The following is a 24,776-nucleotide window of genomic DNA, read 5'->3' as shown; positions in this document are numbered from 1 at the left end:
TTATTATTTGACCTGCCTGGGTTTGGGGTTAAGAATTTTGACCTGTTAGGGTTTGAGGTTGATGGTTGGTTGCAGCCTGTGATTCTGAATTATAGTCGCTTCAGCACCTGGTCAAATCAGCACCCGGTATTGTCAATTCGGCACCTAGTCAAATCGGGACCTGGTTAATTTGGCACTCAAAGTAGTTATTTCGGCACCCATGATTAATATTAAATGTTTTGCAGGTAAACTATTGAGGACTCTGTTTTTTCCTTCTTTTTTAAGATATTTTAGCTCAAGGTGTCAACGTATATTTGTCACGCATAACAGAAATTCGAATGGAAACTTTGATATAAACAATGCCTTACCAAGGAACTTCCATTTCATGACAACTGTGCATTGCTAAAAAACATACAAAATTGGTGCCAACGTTAATCATTTCATTTAGACACGAAATCCAGAAAAAAACAATTTAAATTACAATGATTAAATTTGTTTTTCTCCTCATAAGTGGATTAAACAGTAGCTTGGGTAATGGCTTCTTTGTTTAATCCCAATTATTTTAATTATAAAACATCGAAAACTAACTGAAAATGGTTAACACAAAAAAACAGGTTACGATGTATTGTTTATAATTTATACCATAGTTTTTTAAATGATACCCAATCAAGCATAATTAATAAAATATTGAGAAAACTTCAAAACAGCAAACAACTGATTATATAAGTTTTACCCTTGTCCGTCTGTACATGTAGGTCCGTCCGTACATCCGTACGTCCTTATCCTGAAATTGGTTTCCAAAATTTCTCAAACTTTGGTTTGCCTCAACCTAATGTTATGAAACTTGTGCACATTGCTTATTACCAAAAAAACACAGATCAAGTGTTTTGATCATTTTGAATTTGGGTTGCATCACTTTTACCTTTCTAGAGTTACATGTATGCCCCTTTACAAATGGAAAAATTTCTGAATTTTGTGTTTCTGTTCACTAACTTAGGTTTTCTGCAACCGAATGTTATGAATCTTATACACAATGCTTAATACCACAAAACACAGATCAAGTTTGAATTTTGATGGCGTCACTTTGTCTGTTCTAGAGTTATGCCCCTTTACAAATGGAAAAATTGCTGAATTTCAGAGTTCGCGAAAACTTATTTTGACCCGTCGGTCATGGGACCGACAAAGCATGATTAATTGTCAGTCCTACAAAATTTTAGCCAGTCCTACAAAATCTGTCAATTTTATCCTGAAATAAAATTAATAACATATTTTATCAAAAATAACTGTATTAATATTAGTTTTATTCTTCGCACCAAATTAACAATGAAGGATCAGTTCAGGTCTTCTGATTATTCTTATTTAAAGTCATCTTCACTATCCATTTCATCATCTGAATCACTTTCTTGGCCGTTACAGTATTTGTTTGCTCCATTGTAGGGTTCAATCGCCGATTGTTTGCCAGGGATGGCTCTATGAACAAATATAGTAGGCCACGTGTAGATCGCCGCTTTGGTTTATTTATAATAAATCCGTAAACCAGTATAAGAAGTTGGCAGCGGGTACATCTGATAACCGATGTAAACACTTATTGGAAACAGTTGCGGTACATCTAATAACTGATGTAAAAAAGTGCTGAAATATGAACTACAACGGCCGTTTTTATACGACCGCTCGTATATTGGTATGACAGTGGCGTTGTCGTCGTCCGAAGACACATTGGTTTTCGCACTTTAACTTTAGTTTAAGTAAAATGGATCTCTATGAAATTTTACCATAAGGTTCAATACCACAAAAGGAAGGTTGGGATTGATTTTGGGGGTTATGGTACCAACAGTTAAGGAATTAGGGGCCAAAAATAAGCATTTTTGTAACTTCCAGACATGACTTGTGTGTTAGTGTATGGATCTCTCTGACATTGTACCACAAGGTTCCATATCACAAAGGGAATGCTGGGATTGATTTTGGGGGTAATTGCCTCAAAATTTTAGGAATTAGGGGCCAAAAAAGGGGCAAAAAACAAGCATTTTTCTAGTTTCATGACAATACATGTAACTTGTGTGTAAGTCTATGTATCTTTCTGAAATTGTACTACAAGGTTCCATATCACAAAAGGAAGGCTGGAATTGAGTTTGGGGGTAATTGCCCAAAACGTTAAGGAATAAGGGGCCAAAAATAAGAATCTTTCTAGTTTCCAGACAACAACTTGTGTTCAAGTGTATGGATCTCTCTGAAATTGTACTGCAAGGTACCATAACACAAAGGGAAGGCTGGGATTGATTTTGGGGGTAACTGCCTCAAAAGTTTAGGAATTAGGGGCCAAAAAGGGGCAAAAAACAAGCATTTTTCTAGTTTCAGTACAATAACTTGTGTGTAAGTGTATGGATCTTTATGAAATTGTACTACAAGGTTCCATTTCACAAAATGAAAGCTGGGTTTGAGTTTGGGGGTAATTGTCCTAAATATTCAGGAATTTGGGGCCAGAAAGGGGCCAAAAAACAAGCATTTTTCTAGTTTCCAGACAATAACTTGTGTTCAAGTGTATGGATCTCTCTGAAATTGTACTGCAAGGTACCATACCACAAAGGGAAGGCTGGGGTTGAGTTTGGGGGTGATGAATCATTAGGGGGTTAAAAAAATTTGGGGGTGGGGATTTTTTTTTCCTTAAAAATTTTCCATTTTAAATTGGTTATTTCTGATTTATATATAAAAGTAAATAATAATGATATGGTTTGAATAGGTAAATTAAAATTTTTTGAGTTCTTAGACCGCATTCATTCTGTGTCAGAAACCTATGCTGTGTCAAATATTTAATCACAATACAAATTCAGTGCTGTATCAAGCTTGAATGTTGTGTCCATACTTGCCCCAACTGTTCAGGGTTCGACCTCTGCAGTCGTATCAAGCTGCGCCCAGCAGAGCATTTTATTTTTATCTATTGACATGAGCTCCCTTTTGATTTTTATCAAGTTTAGATTTTGTGTTTTTGAGTTATGGGGTTTTATTCATTACAAAAAGGGGGATTTTCCAGTTTTCGGACAATATCTCTAAAATGCTGAAACTATTTTTTATATTTTTTATGAGACTTTGGTAAATTGTTTATATCTATTTTTGTAAGCTCCCTTTTGATTTTTTATAAATTTTTGATTTTATATTTCAGAGTTATAAGATTTTATTTGTTTATAGTCTGACAACAGATTTACTAAGTATTGCGCAACAGCACAGTGTATTGCACAACAGCAAGAAATCTTTCATATAACCAATTTCAAGTTCTTTGACTACATTTATTCAGAAAGCTATAATATATCAAATATTTAATTACAATCCAAATTCAGACCTGTTTCAAGGTTGAATATTGTGTCAATTTTGCCCAAACTCTTGATCAGGGTTGGACATCTGCGAGCGTATCCAGCTGCGCTCAGCGAAGCAGTTTATTTTGTCATGCTCTAAGATATTGATTTGATATTTGTTTTATAGTTTACACCATGACAAGTTATAGTTCAAGTTAGCATTTTGTTCCAGTACAATGAATTTTTAATCGGTAGGCCTACTACTAGAGGACTATGTATTGCCATGCAATACTCTCAGAATGCTTGTTCATTATAATATTTGACGAAGTCGAAGGGGACTTTAGGTTTGCACTCTGTCCGTCTGTCCATCCGTCAGTCCAGCAAATCAGTTTTCCACACTTTTTTTCATCGTTCTTGAAGATATTGATTTGATATTTGGTATATAGTTTTGCCATGACAAGTTATAGATCAAGTTGGAATTTTGTTCTTGTCTGATGATTTAGTCCAGAGTTATGGACCATAACTCTGTACCATATCTAATATAAGAGTACTATGTTAAACCATATTTCTGTACAAAGGGAGATTTTTTAAAAGACATTCTTTGGTAAATTATTTGAAGAATTTTTTGGCAGGTTTGTTTGTTATTTTGTATAAACTAATTTGCAGAATGCTATATATGTAAAAAAATTATGAAGTGAAATCCTTTGATTAGATAATAATCTATTTTTATTAATGTATATTACATTATATTGTGTAGATAAAAATTGTTGACATTTTATAGATATGTTACAAATCTATATTAGTTTGTGACAAATAAATGAAAAAATATTTGGAACTATTAATTATATTTGATTATAATTTGAAAATAGATATACACTGTATTACATCATATCTAATTTTAGAGAACTATTAATCATATCTAATGTTAAAGTGTTTTCCACACTTTTCATATGACCGCAAAAAAGTTTTGCAGTCGTATATTGGTATGACATTGGCGTCGTCCGTCGTCGTCGTCTGAAGACACATTGGTTTTCGCACTCTAACTTTAGTTTAAGTGAATGGATCTCTTTGAAATTTTACCATAAGGTTCAATACCACAAAAGGAAGGTGGGGATTGATTTTGGGGGTTATGGTACCAACAGTTAAGGAATTAGGGGCCAAAAAAGGGGCCAAAAATAAGTATTTTCTAGTTTCCAGACAATAACTGTGGAACTGTGTATGGATCTCTCTGAAATTATACTACAAGTTTCCATACCACAAAGAGATGATTAGGATTAGCTTGGGGGGGGGGTTATGGCTCAAACCGTTTAGGAATTAGGGTGAAAAAGGGGGGAAAACAAGGTTGTCCTGGTTAATGGACAAATATTTTAGTACAAAACATAATTTAAAGCAGTGTAAGGGAGATAAATCAAATACATCATTGAAATTATCTCCCTTACACTGCTTTTAAATTATGTATTAAGTAATGGTTAATGAACAATTAAGATAATTTAAAACAGTGTAAGGGAGGTAATCCAAATACTACGTTTTGGTTACTTCCCTTACACTGCTTTTAAATTATGTTTAAAGAAATGCATATTTATAAAGGAAGACCAGTAAAAATATCTGCAAATGTTGCATCTTTTTTTTTTACAAAAAAATCCATATGAAAGATTTGACACTATATTTTAAATTCTATTATAAAATAGATTAAGTTAGCACTATGGTAAATTTAAATGGGTAATTATGGTTGCAAACTCCATTGGAAATTTGAATTGAGATTATGACCATATTTTGAGGGAAAGAATTTTTTGAGGAAAAAGGGGGGAGGGGGGGGGGGGGGGGGGTGGGGTATAAAGAAATTGTGGGGGGTCAATTCTTTTCTCATTTCAGATTTCAGAAATTAAAAAGAATTATTCTTCAAATATTATTTTTTTTTCAAATTTCAAATATTGAAAAATTTCAAGAAGTCTTTAATTGCACAGTATGGCGCATTAGATTTGTAAAATCTTTGATCACATTTATTTATTTGTTATGCCGAATCTAACCGTGTATTTAGATTTTTAATTTTGGGTCCAGTTTTCAAATTGGTCTACATTAAGGTCCAAAGGGTCCAAAATTAAACTTTGTTTGATTTTAACAAAAATTTAATATATGGGGTTCTTTGATATGCTGAATCTAAACATGTATTTAGATTTATTGATTTTTGGCCCAGTTTTCAAGTTGGTCCAAATTGGGGTCCTATATTAAACTTTGTTTGATTTCAACAAAAATTGAATATATGGGGTTCTTTGATATGCTGAATCTAACCATGTATTTAGATTTTTTATTTGTGGACCCCGCTATCAAATTGGTTCATATTGAGGTCAAAAGGGTCCAAAATTAAACTTCGTTTGATTTCATCAAAAATTGAATTATTGGGGTTCTTTGATATGCCAAATCTTACCATGTATTTAGATTTTTAATTTTGGGTCCTGTTTTTATACGACTGCAAAAAAATTTTTGTGGTCGTATATTGGTATGACGTTGGCGGCGTCGTCGTCGTCTTCCGAAGACACATTAGTTTTCGCACTCTAACTTTAGTTTAAGTGAATGGATCTAAATGAAATTTTACCATAAGGTTCAATACCACAAAAGGAAGGTGGGGATTGATTTTGGGGGTTATGGTACCAACAGTTAAGGAATAAGGGGCCAAAAAGGGGCCAAAAATAAGCATTTTTGTAACTTCCAGACATAACTTGTGTGTAAGTGTATGGATCTCTCTGACATTGTACCACAAGGTTCCATATCACAAAGGGAATGCTGGGATTGATTTTGGGGGTAATTGCCTTCAAATTTTAGGAATACGGGGCCAAAAAGGGGCAAAAAACAAGCATTTTTCTAGTTTCATGTCAATAACTTGTGTGTAAGTCTATGGATCTCTCTGACATTGTATCACAAGGTTCCATATCACAAAGGGAATGCTGGGATTGATTTTGGGGGTAATTGCCTCCAAATTTTAGGAATTAGGGGCCAAAAAGGGGCAAAAAACAAGCATTTTTCTAGTTTCATGACAATAACTTGTGTGTAAGTGTATGGATCCTTATGAAATTGTACTACAAGGTTCCATATCACAAAGGGAAAGCTGGAATTGAGTTTGGGGGTAATTGCCCAAATATTTTAGGAAAAAGGGGCCAAAAATAAGCATTTTTCTAGTTTCCAGACAATAACTTGTGTTCAAGTGTATGGATCTCTCTGAAATTGTACTGCAAGGTACCATACCACAAAGGGAAGGCTGGGATTGATTTTGGGGGTAATTCCCTCAAAATTTTAGTAATTAGGGGCCATAAAAGGGCAAAAAAACAAGCATTTTTCTAGTTTCAGGACAATAACTTGTGTGTAAGTGTATGGATCTTTATGAAATTGTACTGCAAGGTTCCATATCACAAAGGGAAAGCTGGGTTTTAGTTTGGGGGTAATTGCCCTAAACGTTTAGGAATTTGGGGGTAATTGCCCTAAACATTTAGGAATTTGGGGCCAAAAAGGGGCCAAAAAACAAGCATTTTTTTAGTTTCCAGATAATAACTTGTTTTCAAGTGTATGGATCTCTCTAAAATTGTACTGCAAGGTACCATACCACAAAGGGAAGGCTGGGATTGAGTTTGGGGTGATGAATCATAAGGGGGTTCAAAAAATTTGGGTTTTTTTTTTTTTCTTTTTTTTTCTTTAAAATTTTCCATTTTAAATTGGTTATTTCTGATTTATATATAAAAGCAAATAATAATGATATGGTTTGAATAGGTAAATTAAAAATTTTTAAGTTCTTAGACCACTTTCATTCTGTGTCAGAAACCTATGCTGTGTCAAATATTTAATTACAATCCAAATTCAGTGCTGTATCAAGCTTGAATGTTGTGTCCAAATTTGCCCCAACTGTTCAGGGTTCGACCTCTGCGGTCGTATCAAGCTGCGCCCCAGCAGAGCATTATATTTAAATTGGTCTACATTAAGGTCCAAAGGGTCCAAACTTAAACTTAGTTTGATTTTAACAAAAATTGGATTCTTGGAGTTCTTTGATATGCTGAATCTAAACATGTGTTTAGATATTTGATTATGGGCCCAGTTTTCAAGTTGGTCCAAGTTGGGGTCCAAAATTAAACTTTGTTTGATTTCAACAAAAATTGAATATATGGGGTTCTTTGATATGCTGAATCTAAACATGTATTTTGATTTTCGATTTTTGGCCCAGTTTTCAAGTTGGTCCAAATTGGGGTCCAAAATTAAACTTTGTTTGATTTCAACAAAAAATGAATATATGGGGTTCTTTGATATGCTGAATCTAACCATGTATTTAGATTTTTTATTTGTGGACTCCGCTATCAAATTGGTTCATATTGAGGTCAAAAGGGTCCAAAATTAAACTTCGTTTGATTTCATCAAAAATTGAATTATTGGGGTTCTTTGATATGCCAAATCTAACCATGTATTTAGATTTTTTATTTGTGGGCCTGCTATCAAATTGGTTCATATTGAGGTCAAAAGGGTCCAAAATTAAACTTTGTTTGATTTCATCAAAAATTGAATTATTGGGGTTCTTTGATATGCCAAATCTTACCATGTTTTTAGATTTTTAATTTTGGGTCCCGTTTTTGTCGAGCCTGCGACTTTTGTCGCAGAAAGCTTGACATAGGGATAGTGATGCGGCGGCGGCGGCGGCGTTAGCTAACTTCTTAAAAGCTTTATATTTTAGAAGGTGGAAGGTCTGGATGCTTCATATTTTGTATATGGATGCCTCATGTTACGAAGTTTCCGTCAGTCACATGTCCAATGTCCTTGACCTCATTTTCATGGTTCAGTGACTACTTGAAAAAAAAGTTAAGATTTTTTGAAATGTTAGATTCTCTCTTATTATAAGTAATAGGATAACTATATTTGGTATTAAGTTTTTGAGTTTTGGTCTTTTTTTCTAATACTATGTGCAATAGTTCAACTATATTTGGTATGTGCGTACCTTGCAAGGTCCTCATGACCGTCAGACAGTTTTCACTTGACCTCGACCTCATTTCATGGATCAATGAACAAGGTTTAGTTTTGGTGGTCAAGTCCATATCTCAGATACTATAAGCAATAGGTCTAGTATATTCGGTGTATGGAAGGACTGTAAGGTGTACATGTCCAACTGGCAGGTGTCATCTGACCTTGACCTCATTTTCATGGTTCAGTGGTTATAGTTAAGTTTTTGTGTTTTGGTCTGTTTTTCTTATACTGTATGCCATAGGTCTACTATATTTGGTGTATGGAATGATTGTAAGGTGTACATGTCTAGCGGGCAGGTGTTATTTGACCTTGACCTCATTTCCATGGTTCAGTGGTCAAAGTTAAGTTTTTGAGTTTTGGTCTTTTTTTCTAATACTATGTGCAATAATTCAACTATATTTGGTATGTGCGTACCTTGCAAGGTCCTCATGCCCGTCAGACAGTTTTCACTTGACCTCGACCTCATTTCATGGATCAATGAACAAGGTTAAGTTTTGGTGGTCAAGTCCATATCTCAGATACTATAAGCAATAGGTCTAGTATATTTGGTGTATGGAAGGACTGTAAGATGTACATGTCCAACTGGCAGGTGTTATCTGACCTTGACCTCATTTTCATGGTTCAGTGGTTATAGTTAAGTTTTTGTGTTTTGGTCTGTTTTTCTTATACTATATGCAATAGTTCAACTATATTTGGTGTATGGAAATATTTTATGATCTATTTGGCAGTCACGCAGGTTTTATTTGACCTTGACCTCATTTTCAAGGTTCATTGCTCAGTGTTAAGTTTTTATACGACCGCAAAAAAATTTTTGTGGTCGTATATTGGTATGACGTTGGCGTCGTCGTCGTCGTCGTCCGGCGTCGTCCGAAGACACATTGGTTTTGGCACTCTTACTTTAGTTTAAGTGAATGGATCTTTATGAAATTTTACCACAAGGTTCAATACCACAAAAGGAAGGTTGGGATTGATTTTGGGGGTTATGGTAATACAATTTTTGTAACTTCCAGACATAACTTGTGTGTAAGTGTATGGATCTCTCTGACATTGTACCACAAGGTTCCATATCACTAAAGGAATGCTGGGATTGATTTTGGGGGTAATTGCCTCCAAATTTTAGGAATTAGGGGCCAAAAAAGGGGCAAAAAACAAGCATTTTTCTAGTTTCATGACAATAACTTGTGTGTAAGTGTATGGATCTTTCTGAAATTGTACTACAAGGTTCCATATCACAAAGGGAAAGCTGGGTTTGAGTTTGGGGGTAATTGCCCTAAACGTTTAGGAATTTGGGGCCAAAAAGGGGCCAAAAAACACATTTTTTTCTAGTTTCCAGACAATAACTTGTGTTCAAGTGTATGGATCTCCCTGAAATTGTACTGCAAGGTACCATACCACAAAGGGAAGGCTGGGATTGAGTTAGGGGGTGATGAATCATAATGGGGGTTCAAAAAATTTTGGGGGGGGATTTATTTTTTTTTCCTTTTATACGACCGCAAAAATTAAAAATTTTTTGGTCGTATATTGGTATGACGTTGGCGTCGTCGTCATCGTCGTCGTCCGGCGTCGTCGTCGGCGTCGTCCGAAGACACATTGGTTTTCGCACTCTAACTTTAGTTTAAGTGAATGGATCTCCATGAAATTTCACCATAAGGTTCAATACCACGAAAGGAAGGTTGGGATTGATTTTGGGGGTTATGGTACCAACAGTTAAGGAATTAGGGGCCAAAAAGGGGCCAAAAATAAGCATTTTTGTAACTTTCAGACAATAACTTGTGTGTAAGTGTATGGATCTCTCTGACATTGTACCACAAGGTTCCATATCACAAAGGGAAGGCTGTAATTGATTTTGGGGGTAATTGCCTCAAAATTTTAGGAATTAGGGGCCAAAAAAGGGGCAAAAAACAAGCATTTTTCTAGTTTCATGACAATAACTTGTGTGTAAGTGTTTGGATATTTCTGAAATTGTACTACAAGGTTCCATATCACAAAGGGAAAGCTGGAATTGAGTTTGGGGGTAATTGCCCGAAACGTTTAGGAATTGGGGGCCAAAAAGGGGCCAAAAATAAGCATTTTTCTAGTTTCCAGACAATAACTTGTGTTCAAGTGTATGGATCTCTCTGAAATTGTACTGCAAGGTACCATACCACAAAGGGAAGGCTGGGATTGAGTTTGGGGGTGATGAATCATAAGGGGGTTCAAAAAATTTGGGGGGGGGATTTTTTTTTTTTTTTTTTCTTTTTTTCCTTTTTTTTTTCTTTTAAAATTTTCCATTTTAAGTTGGTTATTTCTGATTTATATTCAAAAGCAAATAATAATGATATGGTAGGAGATACACACCAAACAGGATGTGTAAATTATTATATAATAAGTATTGTGCAATAGCAAGAAATTTTCAATTGCACAGTATTGCACAATAGCAAGAAATCTTCAATTGCACAGTATTGCGCAATAGCAAGAAATCTTCAATTTAACAGTATTGCGCAATAACAAGAAATATCCAATAGCACAATATTGCGCAATAGCAAGAAATTGTCAATTGTACAGTATTGCGCAATAGCAAGAAATATTCAATTGCACAGTATTGTGCAAAAGAAGATACTTCGTATAAATTGCTTATTTCTTGATCAATTTCAATGGGGTTTTATTCTTGAATTCTTGGGGTTCTTTAATATGCTGAATCTAACCGTGTATTAAGTTTTTGGATTTTGGGCCTCGTTTTTAAATTGGTCCACATTGAGGTCCAAAGGGTCCAAAATTTAACTTTGTTTGATTTCATCAAATTTGAATTATTGGGGTTCTTTGATATGCCGAATCTAACCGTGTATTTAGATTTTTAATTTTGGGTCCCGTTTTTTAAATTGGTCTACATTAAGGTCCAAAGGGACCAAAATTAAACTTAGTTTGATTTTAACAAAAATTGAATTCTTAGGGTTCTTTGATATGCTGAATCTAAACATGTGTTTAGATTTTTGATTATGGGCCCAGTTTTCAAGTTGGTCCAAGTTGGGGTCCAAAATTAAACTTTGTTTGATTTCAACAAAAATTGAATATATGGGGTTCTTTGATATGCTGAATCTAAACATGTATTTAGATTTTAGATTTTTGGCCCAGTTTTCAAGTTGGTCCAAAATGGGGTCCAAAATTAAACTTTGTTTGATTTCAACAAAAATTGAATATATGGGGTTCTTTGATATGCTGAATCTTACCATGTATTTTGATTTTTTATTTGTGGGCCCGCTATCAAATTGGTTCATATTGAGGTCAAAAGGGTCCAAAATTAAACTTTGTTTGATTTCATCAAAAATTGAATTATTGGGGTTCTTTGATATGCCAAATCTAACCGTGTATTTAGATTTTTAATTTTGGGTCCTGTTTTTTAAATTGGTCTACATTAAGGTCCAAAGGGTCCAAAATTAAACTTAGTTTGATTTTAACAAAAATTGAATTTTTTAGGTTCTTTGATATGCTGAATCTAAACATGTGTTTAGATTTTTGATTATGGGACCAGTTTTCAAGTTGGTCCAAGTTGGGGTCCAAAATTAAACTTTGTTTGATTTCAACAAAAATTGAATATATGGGGTTCTTTGATATGCTGAATCTAAACATGTATTTAGATTTTAGATTTTTGGCCCAGTTTTCAAGTTGGTCCAAATTGGGGTCCAAAATTAAACTTTGTTTGATTTCAACAAAAATTGAATATATAGGGTTCTTTGATATGCTGAATCTTACCATGTATTTAGATTTTTTATTTGTGGGCCCGCTATCAAATTGGTTCATATTGAGGTCAAAAGGGTCCAAAATTAAACTTTGTTTGATTTCATCAAATTGAATTATTGGGGTTCTTTGATATGCCAAATCTAACCGTGTTTTTAGATTTTTAATTTTGGGTCCCGCTTTTTAAATTTGTCTACATTAAGGTCCAAAGGGTCCAAAATTAAAATTAGTTTGATTTTAACAAAAATTGAATTCTTCGGGTACTTTGATATGCTGAATCTAAACATGTGTTTAGATTTTTGATTATGGGACCAGTTTTCAAGTTTGTCCAAGTTGGGGTCCAAAATTAAACTTTGTTTGATTTCAACAAAAATTGAATATATGGGGTTCTTTGATATGCTGAATCTAAACATGTATTTAGATTTTAGATTTTTGGCCCAGTTTTCAAGTTGGTCCAAAATGGGGTCCAAAATTAAACTTTGTTTGATTTCAACAAAAATTGAATATATGGGGTTCTTTGATATGCTGAATCTTACCATGTATTTTGATTTTTTATTTGTGGGCCCGCTATCAAATTGGTTCATATTGAGGTCAAAAGGGTCCAAAATTAAACTTTGTTTGATTTCATCAAAAATTGAATTATTGGGGTTCTTTGATATGCCAAATCTAACCGTGTATTTAGATTTTTAATTTTGGGTCCTGTTTTTTAAATTGGTCTACATTAAGGTCCAAAGGGTCCAAAATTAAACTTAGTTTGATTTTAACAAAAATTGAATTTTTTAGGTTCTTTGATATGCTGAATCTAAACATGTGTTTAGATTTTTGATTATGGGACCAGTTTTCAAGTTGGTCCAAGTTGGGGTCCAAAATTAAACTTTGTTTGATTTCAACAAAAATTGAATATATGGGGTTCTTTGATATGCTGAATCTAAACATGTATTTAGATTTTAGATTTTTGGCCCAGTTTTCAAGTTGGTCCAAAATGGGGTCCAAAATTAAACTTTGTTTGATTTCAACAAAAATTGAATATATGGGGTTCTTTGATATGCTGAATCTTACCATGTATTTAGATTTTTTATTTGTGGGCCCGCTATCAAATTGGTTCATATTGAGGTCAAAAGGGTCCAAAATTAAACTTTGTTTGATTTCATCAAAAATTGAATTATTGGGGTTCTTTGATATGCCAAATCTAACCGTGTATTTAGATTTTTAATTTTGGGTCCTGTTTTTTAAATTGGTCTACATTAAGGTCCAAAGGGTCCAAAATTAAACTTAGTTTGATTTTAACAAAAATTGAATTTTTTAGGTTCTTTGATATGCTGAATCTAAACATGTGTTTAGATTTTTGATTATGGGACCAGTTTTCAAGTTGGTCCAAGTTGGGGTCCAAAATTAAACTTTGTTTGATTTCAACAAAAATTGAATATATGGGGTTCTTTGATATGCTGAATCTAAACATGTATTTAGATTTTAGATTTTTGGCCCAGTTTTCAAGTTGGTCCAAATTGGGGTCCAAAATTAAACTTTGTTTGATTTCAACAAAAATTGAATATATAGGGTTCTTTGATATGCTGAATCTTACCATGTATTTAGATTTTTTATTTGTGGGCCCGCTATCAAATTGGTTCATATTGAGGTCAAAAGGGTCCAAAATTAAACTTTGTTTGATTTCATCAAATTGAATTATTGGGGTTCTTTGATATGCCAAATCTAACCGTGTTTTTAGATTTTTAATTTTGGGTCCCGCTTTTTAAATTTGTCTACATTAAGGTCCAAAGGGTCCAAAATTAAAATTAGTTTGATTTTAACAAAAATTGAATTCTTCGGGTACTTTGATATGCTGAATCTAAACATGTGTTTAGATTTTTGATTATGGGACCAGTTTTCAAGTTTGTCCAAGTTGGGGTCCAAAATTAAACTTTGTTTGATTTCAACAAAAATTGAATATATGGGGTTCTTTGATATGCTGAATCTAACCATGTATTTTGATTTTGGACATTGGACCATAATAGGTAAATTAAAAAAATTGAAGTTCTTAGACCACATTCTTTCTGTGTCAGAAACCTATGCTGTGTCAAATATTTAATCACAATCCAAATTCAGAGCTGTATCAAGCTTGAATGTTGTGTCCATACTTGCCCCAACTGTTCAGGGTTCGACCTCTGCGGTCGTATCAAGCTGCGCCCAGCGAAGCATTTTATTTTTCTTTTTTTCCTTTTTTGTTTCTTTTAAAATTTTCCATTTTAAGTTGGTTATTTCTGATTTATATTTAAAATCAAATAATAATGATATTGTAGGAGATACACACCAAACAGGACGTGTAAATTATTATATAATAAGTATTGTGCAATAGCAAGAAATTTTCAATTGCACAGTATTGCACAATAGCAAGAAATCTTCAATTGCACAGTATTGCGCAATAGCAAGAAATCTTCAATTGCACAGTATTGCGCAATAGCAAGAAATATCCAATAGCACAATATTGCCCAATAGCAAGAAATTGTCAATTGTACAGTATTGTGCAATAGCAAGAAATATTTAATAGCACAGGATTGTGCAAAAGAAGATACTTCCTATAAATTGCTTATTTCTTGACCAATTTCAATGGGGTTTTATTCTTGATTTCATGGGGTTCTTTAATATGCTGAATCTAACCGTGTATTTAGTTTTTGGATTTTGGGCCCCGTTTTTAAATTGGTCCACATTGAGGTCCAAAGGGTCCAAAATTAAACTTTGTTTGATTTCATCAAAAATTGAATTATTGGGGTTCTTTGATATGCCGAATCTAACTGTGTATTTAGATTCTTAAATTTTGGTTCCGTTTTCAATTTGGTCTACATTAAGGTCCAAAGGGTCCAAAATTAAACTTAGTTTGATTTTAACAAAAATTGAATTCTTAGGGTTCTTTGATATGCTGAATCTAAACATGTATTTAGATTTTTGATTATGGGCCCAGTTTTCAAGTTGGTCCAAATCGGGTTCCAAAATTAAACTTTGTTTGATTTCAACAAAAATTGAATATATGGGGTTCTTTGATATGCTGAATCTAACCATGTATTTAGATTTTTGATTTTTGGGCCCCGTTATCAACTTTGTCCACATTGAGGTCAAAAGGGTCCAAAATTAAACTTTGTTTGATTTCATCAAAAATTGAATTATTGGGGTTCTTTGATATGCCGAATCTAACCGTGTATTTAGATTCTTAATTTTTGGTTCCGTTTTCAAATTGGTCTACATTAAGGTCCAAAGGGTCCAAAATTAAACTTTGTTTGATTTCATCAAAAATTGAATTCTTGGGGTTCTTTGATATGCTGAATCAAACCATGTATTTAGATTTTGGATATTGGAACATAATAGGTGAATGTCCAATTTAAAATTTTTAAGTTCTTAGGCCACATTCAATCTGTGTTAGAAACCTATGCTGTGTCAAATATTTAATCACAATCCAAATCCAAAGCTGTATCAAGCTTGAATGTTGTGTCCATACTTCCCCCAACTGTTCAGGGTTCGACCTCTGCGGTCGTATCAAGCTGCGCCCTGCGGAGCATTTTATTGTGTTTTGGTCTGTTTTTCTTAAACTATAAGCAATAGGTCAACTCTATTTGTTGTATGGAAGAGTTGTTAGCTGTACATGCCTGCCTAGCATGGTTCATCTGACCTTGACCTCATTTTCATGGTTCATTGGTCAATGTTTAGTTTACTTGGTTAATGTTAAGTTTATGTGACAGTTGTAATAAAGCTTTATATTTAGGACTATCAACATAATATCAATGATTAGTAAAGAAGGCGAGACATTTCAGCGTGTGCACTCTTGTTCAAATTGGTCTACATTAAGGTCCAAAGAGTCCAAAATTAAACTTAGTTTGATTTTAACAAAAATTGAATTCTTTGGGTGTTTTGATATGCTGAATCTAAACATGTGTTTAGATATTTGATTATTAGCCCAGTTTTCAAGTTGGTCCAAGTTGGGATCCAAAATTAAACTTTGTTTGATTTCAACAAAAATTGAATGTATGGGGGTTCTTTGATATGCTGAATCTAACCATGTATTTAGATTTTTTATTTGTGGGCCCCGCTATCAAATTGGTTCATATTGAGGTCAAAAGGGTCCAAAATTAAACTTTGTTTGATTTCATCAAAAATTGAATTATTGGGGTTCTTTGATATTCCAAATCTAATCGTGTATTAGATTTTTAATTTTGGGTCCCTTTTTATACGACCGCAAAAAAATTTTTGTGGTCGTATATTGGTATGACGTTGGCGTCGTCGTCGTAGTCGTCCGGCGTCGTCGTCCGAAGATGCATTAGTTTTCGCACTCTAACTTTAGTTTAAGTGAATGGATCTCTATGAAATTTTACCATAAGGTTCAATACCACAAAAGGAAGGTGGGGATTGATTTTGGGGGTTATGGTACCAACAGTTAAGGAATTAGGGGCCAAAAAAAGCTTTTTCTAGTTTCCAGACAATAACTGTGGAACGGTGTATGGATCTCTCTGAAATTATACTACAAGTTTCCATACCACAAAGGGATGGTTAGGATTTGCTTTGGGGGGTTATTGCTCAAACCGTTTAAGAATTAGGGGCAAAAAAGGGGGAAAAACAAGGTTGTCCTCATTAATGGACAAATACTTTAGTACAAAACATAATTTAAAGCAGTGTAAGGGAGATAAATCAAATACATCATTGAAATTATCTCCCTTACACTGCTTTTAAATTATGTATAAAGTAATGGTTAATGAACAATTAAGATAATTTGAAACAGTGTAAGGGAGGTAATCCAAATACAACGTTTTGGTAACTTCCCTTACAGGTATAGAACCACTAATTAAGGCCCGGTCGGAAAGAACATACAAGAAAGTAGTACATATTTTAAACAAAATAGTTCCTACGCATAGCTGTATCTTTGTCAATAGGTGGAATATTTGGGTAGTTTTGGTATCAAATGAAAGCTTGGGGACTTGGGATCACTGTAGAACCCGTGTTGAAAGTTTCTTTTGAATAATAAAGAAGTATATACAATTTTAATAGGAGGGCACATTTGCCCTGTTGTTCAGATCAGAAGTACCTGTTTTTGTACTATCAAACTTCCGGGAACCAGTACGCTCTAAAATGCAATTAAAGGTATGTTGAATTTTTCAGCACAAGTCAGGATAAGGTATAGTTTTGACATGAAATAACTGCTACTTTATTTGAACTTAAGACAAATTAGCCATTAATGCTTGAAATTGCAGAATTTAACATAGAAAGCAATGGGGCTATGAATTAGTGGTTTTATACCTACACTGCTTTTAAATTATGTTTAAAGAAATGCATATTTATAAAGGAAGACCAGTATGGCGCATTAGATTTGTAAAATCTTTTACCACATTTATTTATTTGTTATGCCGAATCTAACCGTGTATTTAGATTTTTAAGTCTCCCAAACGAAGTTTGGGAAGACTTATTGTTTTTGCTCAGTTCTTATTATTCTTCTTCTTCTTCTTCTTCTTCTTCTTCTTCTCTTCTTCTTCTTCTTCTTCCGCCGCTTTTAAATTTGAACTTGTCCGCACCCGTTCTCCAAAACCGCTTGTCAGATTAACTTAGGGTTTCACAATATGTTAGACTAACATGTCTAGTGGTGCAATCAGGGTTTTGTTTGTGCAGTGGGGTTTATAAAGGGGTACTTTGAGGGGCAAAAAGAAAAGAGGGTTTTACTATAGAACCCTATGGGATTTTATTTTTTTAAATTTTCAAATGATTATAAATTGAAAACCGTTTGTGATAGACACAATCTTTTTAATTGAAAATTTTCTAAATGATGAAGCCCATTAAATGAAATACAGGGTTAGTCCCCAGGGGTCACCCCCACCCCCTGCCATTTAAGAAAGTTCTAATACCTTGTAAGTGGTCAAGATCCCCACCCCTAAACCATATATATTTTGGTTTGTTATGCTAAGATGGTTTGAATGATATACAGGGTTAGTCCCCAGGGGTCACCCCGACCCCCTGCCATTTGAGAAAGTTCTAATAGCTTGTAAATGGTCGAGATCCCCCCCCCCCATAAATCATATATATTCTGGTTTGTCATGACAAAGCACATCAAATGAAATACAGGGTTAGTCCCCAGGGGTCACCCCCACCCCCTGCCATTTAAGAAAGTTCTAATATCTTCTAAGTGGTCAAGATCCCCACCCCTAAACCATATATATTCTGGTTTGTCATGCTAAGATGGTTTGAATGATATACAGGGTTAATCCCCAGGGGTTATCCCGACCCCCTGCCATTTGAGAAAGTTCTAATAGCTTGTAAATGGTCGAGATCCCCCCCCCCATAAATCATATATATTCTGGTTTGTCATAACAAAGCACATCAAATGAAATACAGGGTTAGTCCCCAGGGGTCACCCCCACCCCCTGCCATTTAAGAAAGTTCTAATATCTTCTAAGTGGTCAAGATCCCCACCCCTAAACCATATATATTCTGGTTTGTCATGCTAAGATGGTTTGAATGATATACAGGGTTAGTCCCCAGGGGTTATCCCGACCCCCTGCCATTTGAGAAAGTTCTAATATCTTGTAAATGGTCGAGATCCCTACCCCTAAACCATATATATTCTGGTTTGTCATGATAAAGCACATCATATGAAATACAGGGTTAGTCCCCAGGGGTCACCCCCACCCCCTGCCATTAAGAAAGTTCTAATATCTTGTAAGTGGTCAAGATCCCCACCCCTAAACCATATATATTCTGGTTTGTCATGCTAAGATGGTTTGAATGATATACAGGGTTAGTCCCCAGGGGTCATCCCGACCCCCTGCCATTTGATAAAGTTCTAATATCTTGTAAATGGTCGAGATCCCAACCCCTAAACCATATATATTCTGGTTTGTCATGATAAAGCACATCATATGAAATACAGGGTTAGTCCCCAGGGGTCACCCCCACCCCCTGCCATTTGAGAAAGTTCTAATATCTTGTAAGTGGTCAAGATCCCCACCCCTAAACCATATATATTCTAGTTTGTCATGCTAAGATGGTTTGAATGATATACAGGGTTAGTCCCCAGGGGTCATCCCGACCCCCTGCCATTTGATAAAGTTCTAATATCTTGTAAATGATCAAGATCCCCACCCCTAAACCATATATATTCTGGTTTGTCATGCTAAAATGGTTTGAATGATAAACAGGGTTAGTCCCCAGGGGTCATCCCGACCCCCTGCCATTTGAGAAAGTTCTAATATCTTCTAAGTGGTCACGATCCCCACCCCTAAACCATATATATTCTAGTTTGTCATGCTAAGATGGTTTGAATGATATACAGGGTTAGTCCCCAGGGGTCATCCCGACCCCCTGCCATTTGAGAAAGTTCTAATATCTTGTAAATGGTCGAGATCCCCACCCCTAAACCATATATATTCTGGTTTGTCATGATAAAGCACATCAAATGAAATACAGGGTTAGTCCCCAGGGGTCACCCCCACCCCCTGCCATTTGAGAAAGTTCTAATATCTTGTAAATGGTTGAGATCCCCACCCCTAAACCATATATATTCCTATTTGTCATGTCTCGAACATTTGAATGACATATACGGTCAGTCCCCAGGGGTCCCCCCCACCCCCAATGTTCTAATATCTTGTAAATGGTTGAGATCCCCACCCCTAAACCATATATATTCCTATTTGTCATGTCTCGAACATTTGAATGACATATACGGTCAGTCCCCAGGGGTCCCCCCCACCCCCAATGTTCTAATATCTTGTAAATGGTTGAGATCCCCACCCCTAAACCATATATATTCCTGTTCGTCATGTAATGAACATTTGAATGACGTATAGGGCCAGTCCCCAGGGGTTCCTCCCCCACCCCCAATGTTCTAGTATCTTGTAAATGGTCGAGATCCCCACCCCTAAACCATATATATTCTGGTTTGTCATGCCAAGATGATTTGAATGATATACAAGATTAGTCCCCAGGCATCACTAATGCATATAACTTTACTGGACCAAACCAATTTTCACTGGAAGTTGCCCAATGTCAGGCGACCCTGGGAATTACGAATTATGGGAGCTTCGTTTGGGAGACTTCGTAACAGCATCCTGTTACATTCATTTCTTGTTAATTTTGGGTCCAGTTTTCAAATTGGTCTACATTAAGGTCCAAAGGGTCCAAAATTAAACTTTGTTATGCCCCCGCCGTAGCGGAGGGGGCATTAAGTTTTACCCTTGTCCGTCTGTACGTACGTATGTACGTACGTCCGTCCGTACGTCCCGAAATTGGTTTCCGTTCTCTAACTTGAGTTTGCCTCAACCAAATGTTATGAAACTTATACACAATGCTTATTACCACAAAACACAGATCAAGTTTGAATTTTGGTGGCGTCACTTTAACCGATCTAGAGTTATGCCCCTTTATAAAAGGAAATATTGCAAAATTTTTAGTTTCAGTTCTCTAACTTAAGTTTGCCTCAACCAAATGTTATGAAACTTATACACAATGCTTATTACCACAAAACACAGATCAAGTTTGAATTTTCGTGGTGTCACTTTAACCAATCTAGAGTTATGCCCCTTTATAAAAGGAAAAATTGCAAAATTTTTATTTTCTTCTAAATATCAAGTTTATATAATATATTTTTAAAATTGGAGTTATCTTCCTTTGACCATGATTATAGTTGGATCAACTACAATCAATGCTTTATACAATGCAATGTTTAATTTTGACTTCCACTGATAAAACACAGATCAAGTTGAATTTGGGTAGTGTCACTTTAACCATTATTGAGTTATGCCCCTTTATAAATAGAAAGATTGCAAATTTTTTTAGTTTCCATTCTGTAACTGAAGTTTTCCCCAGCCAAACATTATGAAACCTATACACAATATTCATTACCACAAAACTCAGTAAGGATCAAGTACAATTTTTTGTTTCAGTTCTCTAACTTGAGTTTGCCTCAACCAAATGTTATGAAACTTATACACAATGCTTATTACTACATAATACAGATTAAGTACGAAATTAGGTGGCAACACTTTTACCATTCTAGAGTTATGTCCCTTTATAAACATAAAAATTGCTGAATTTTTTAGTTTGTCTCAACCAAATCTTGTAAAACTTATACACAACTGTTCTAGAGTTATGGGTGTTTACAAATAGAAAAATTGCTGAATTTTTAGTTTCTGTTCTCTACTTAAGTTAGCCTCAACCAAATGTTATGAGACTTACACACAATGCTTATTACCACAAAACTCAGATCAAGTTCAAATTTGGGTAGCGTCACTTTTATCGTTCTTCAGTTAAGTCTCTTTATAACTATATGATATGCAAGCGGGGGCATCATCTGTGTCCACATGTGGACACTATCCACATTTATTTGATTTTAACAAAAATTGAATATATGGGGTTCTTTGATATGCTGAATCTAAACATGTATTTAGATTTTTGATTTTTGGCCCAGTTTTCAAGTTGGTCCAAATTGGGGTCCAAAATTAAACTTTGTTTGATTTCAACAAAAATTGAATATATGGGGTTCTTTGATATGCTGAATCTAACCATGTATTTAGATTTTTTATTTGTGGACCCCACTATCAAATTGGTTCATATTGAGGTCAAAAGGGTCCAAAATTAAACTTTGTTTGATTTCATCAAAAATTGAATTATTGGGGTTCTTTGATATGCAAAATCTAACAGTGTATTTAGATTTTTAATTTTGGGTCCCGCTTTTTAAATTGGTCTACATTAAGGTCCAAAGGGTCCAAAATTAAACTTAGTTTGATTTTAACAAAAATTGAATTCTTGGGGTACTTTGATCTGCTGAATCTAAACATGTGTTTAGATTTTTGATTATGGGACCAGTTTTCAAGTTTGTCCAAGTTGGGATCCAAAATTAAACTTTGTTTGATTTCAACAAAAATTGAATATATAGGGTTCTTTGATATGCTGAATCTAACCATGTATTTTGATTTTGGACATTGGACCATAATAGGTAAATTAAAAAAATTGAAGTTGTTAGACCACTTTCTCTCTGTGTCAGAAACCTATGCTGTGTCAAATATTTAATCACAATCCAAATTCAGAGCTGTATCAAGCTTGAATGTTGTGTCCATACTTGCCCCAACTGTTCAGGGTTCGACCTCTGCGGTCGTATCAAGCTGCGCCCAGCGAAGCATTTTATTTTAAATTGGTCTACATTAAGGTCCAAATGATCCAAAATTAAACTTAGTTTGATTTTAACAAAAATTGAATTCTTGGGGTTCTTTGATATGCTGAATCTAAACATGTGTTTAGATTTTTATACGACCGAAAAAATTTATAATTTTTTGCGGTCGTATATTGGTATGACGTTGGCGTCGGCGTCGTCATCCGGCGTCGTCCGAAGACACATTGGTTTTCGCACTCTAACTTAAGTTTAAGTGAATGGATCTCTATGAAATTTTACCATAAGGTTCAATACCACAAAAGGAAGGTTGGGATTGATTTTGGGGGTAATGGTACCAACAGTTAAGGAATTAAGGGCCAAAAAGGGGCCAAAAATAAGCATTTTTGTAACTTCCAGACATAATTTGTGTGTTAGTGTATGGATCTCTCTGACATTGTACCACAAGGTTCCATATCACACAGGGAATGCTGGGATTAATTTTGGGGGTAATGGCCTAAAAATTTTAGGAATTAGGGGCCAAAAAAGGGGCAAAAAACAAGCATTTTTCTAGTTTCATGACAATAACTTGTGTGTAAGTGTTTGGATATTTCTGAAATTGTACTACAAGGTTCCATATCACAAAGGGAAAGCTGGAATTGAGTTTGGGGGTAATTGCCCTAAACGTTTAGGAATTGGGGGCCAAAAAGGGGCCAAAAAACACATTTTTCTAGTTTCCAGACAATAACTTGTGTTCAAGTGTATGGATCTCTCTGAAATTGTACTGCAAGGTACCATACCACAAAGGGAAGGCTGGGATTGAGTTTGGGGGTGATGAATCATAAGGGGGTTCAAAAAATTTGGGGGGGGAGGGGGGTTTTTTTTTCCTTTTAAAATTTTCCATTTTTAGTTGGTTATTTCTGATTTATATTTAAAAGCAAATAATAATGATATGGTAGGAGATACACACCAAACAGGATGTGTAAATTATTATATAATAAGTATTGTGCAATAGCAAGAAATTTTCAATTGCACAGTATTGCACAATAGCAAGAAATCTTCAATTGCACAGTATTGAGCAATAGCAAGAAATCTTCAATTGCACAGTATTGCGCAATAGCAAGAAATATCCAATAGCACAATATTGCGCAATAGCAAGAAATAGTCAATTTATGCAGTATTGCGCAATAGCAAGAAATATTCAATTGCACAGTATTGTGCAAAAGAAGATACTTCGTATAAATTGCTTATTTCTTGACCAATTTCAATGGGGTTTTATTCTTGAATGCTTGGGGTTCTTTAATATGCTGAATCTAACCGTGTATTAAGTTTTTGGATTTTAGGCCCCGTTTTTAAATTGGTCCATATTGAGGTCCAAAGGGTCCAAAATTAAACTTTGTTTGATTTCATCAAAAATTGAATTATTGGGGTTCTTTGATATGCCAAATCTAACCGTGTATTTAGATTCTTAATTTTTGGTTCCGTTTTCAAATCGGTCTACATTAAGGTCCAAAGGGTCCAAAATTAAACTAAGTTTGATTTTAACAAAAATTGAATTCTTAGGATTCTTTGATATGCTGAATCTAAACATGTATTTAGATTTTTGATTATGGGCCCAGTTTTCAAGTTGGTCCAAATCGGGGTCCAAAATTAAACTTTGTTTGATTTCAACAAAAATTGAATATATGGGGTTCTTTGATATGCTGAATCTAACCATGTATTTAGATTTTTGATTTTTGGGCCCCGTTATCAACTTTGTCCACATTGAGGTCAAAAGGGTCCAAAATTAAACTTTGTTTGATTTCATCAAAAATTGAATTCTTGGGGTTCTTTGATATGCTGAATCTAACCATGTATTTAGATTTTGGATATTGGACCATAATAGGTGAATGTCCAATTAAAAATTTTTAAGTTCTTAGACCACATTCATTCTGTGTCAGAAACCTATGTTGTGTCAAATATTTAATCACAATCCAAATTCAGAGCTGTATCAAGCTTGAATGTTGTGTCCATACTTGCCCCAACTGTTCAGGGTTCGACCTCTGCGGTCGTATCAAGCTGCGCCCTGCGGAGCATTTTATTGATTATGGGCCCAGTTTTCAAGTTTGTCCAAGTTGGGGTCCAAAATTAAACTTTGTTTGATTTCAACAAAAATTGAATATATGGGGTTCTTTGATATGCTGAATCTAACCATGTATTTTGATTTTGGACATTGGACCATAATAGGTAAATTAAAAAAAATCAAGTTCTTAGACCATATTCTTTCTGTGTCAGAAACCTATGCTGTGTCAAATATTTAATCACAATCCAAATTCAGAGCTGTATCAAGCTTGAATGTTGTGTCCATACTTGCCCCAACTGTTCAGGGTTCAACATCTGCGGTCGTATCAAGCTGCGCCCAGCGAAGCATTTTATTTTCGTCATGCTTGAAGATATTGATTGATAATTGGTATATAGTTTTATCATGACAAGTTATACAGATCAAGTCGAAATTTTGTTTCGGACTGATAATTTTGTGCAGAGTTATGGTCCTTAGACTTGAAAAATTCACTCATTTAATCAGTTTTCCACACTGTTTTTAGTCATGCTTGAAGATATTGACTTGATATTTTCTTTTTGTTTACACCATGACAAGTTATAGAACAACTTAGCTTTTTGTTCCAGTATAATGAATTTTTACCCGGTAGGGG

General features: G+C 34.7%; 1 protein-coding gene and 2 long non-coding RNA genes across 5 annotated transcripts in view; 1 reads left to right on the top strand and 2 right to left on the bottom strand.

Annotated features, from left to right (window-relative positions):
• LOC127724673 (phosphatidylinositol-binding clathrin assembly protein LAP-like) overlaps positions 1–24,776 on the top strand; it is a 488,025-nt gene that overhangs the window by 333 nt on the left and 462,916 nt on the right. The window lies entirely within an intron of this gene.
• LOC127724764 (uncharacterized) overlaps positions 1–24,776 on the bottom strand; it is a 567,962-nt gene that overhangs the window by 175,530 nt on the left and 367,656 nt on the right. Inside the window, exon 5 of one of the 2 annotated variants that reach the window (XR_007992666.1) lies at positions 2,769–3,313. The exons of the other annotated variant lie outside the window; for it this stretch is intronic. This is a non-coding gene — a long non-coding RNA (uncharacterized LOC127724764). The remainder of the gene's footprint in view (positions 1–2,768; positions 3,314–24,776) is intronic. 2 annotated transcript variants of the gene reach the window in all.
• LOC127724808 (uncharacterized) lies at positions 7,093–9,421 on the bottom strand. Of its 2 annotated transcripts, none has more exons than XR_007992717.1 (2): positions 8,869–9,421; positions 7,093–8,428 (listed from the first exon to the last, which is right to left on the bottom strand). It is a non-coding gene; the product is annotated as an uncharacterized LOC127724808 (long non-coding RNA). The 2 variants fall into 2 exon arrangements; XR_007992718.1 differs by lacking the exon at positions 8,869–9,421 and adding an exon at positions 8,576–8,845.

Source organism: Mytilus californianus, unplaced genomic scaffold (assembly GCF_021869535.1).
Source record: "Mytilus californianus isolate M0D057914Y unplaced genomic scaffold, xbMytCali1.0.p SCAF_14, whole genome shotgun sequence".
Classification (NCBI taxonomy): domain Eukaryota; kingdom Metazoa; phylum Mollusca; class Bivalvia; order Mytilida; family Mytilidae; genus Mytilus; species Mytilus californianus.
Note: the sequence above shows the minus strand (reverse complement) of the source record. Positions and strands in the feature narration are given on the sequence as shown.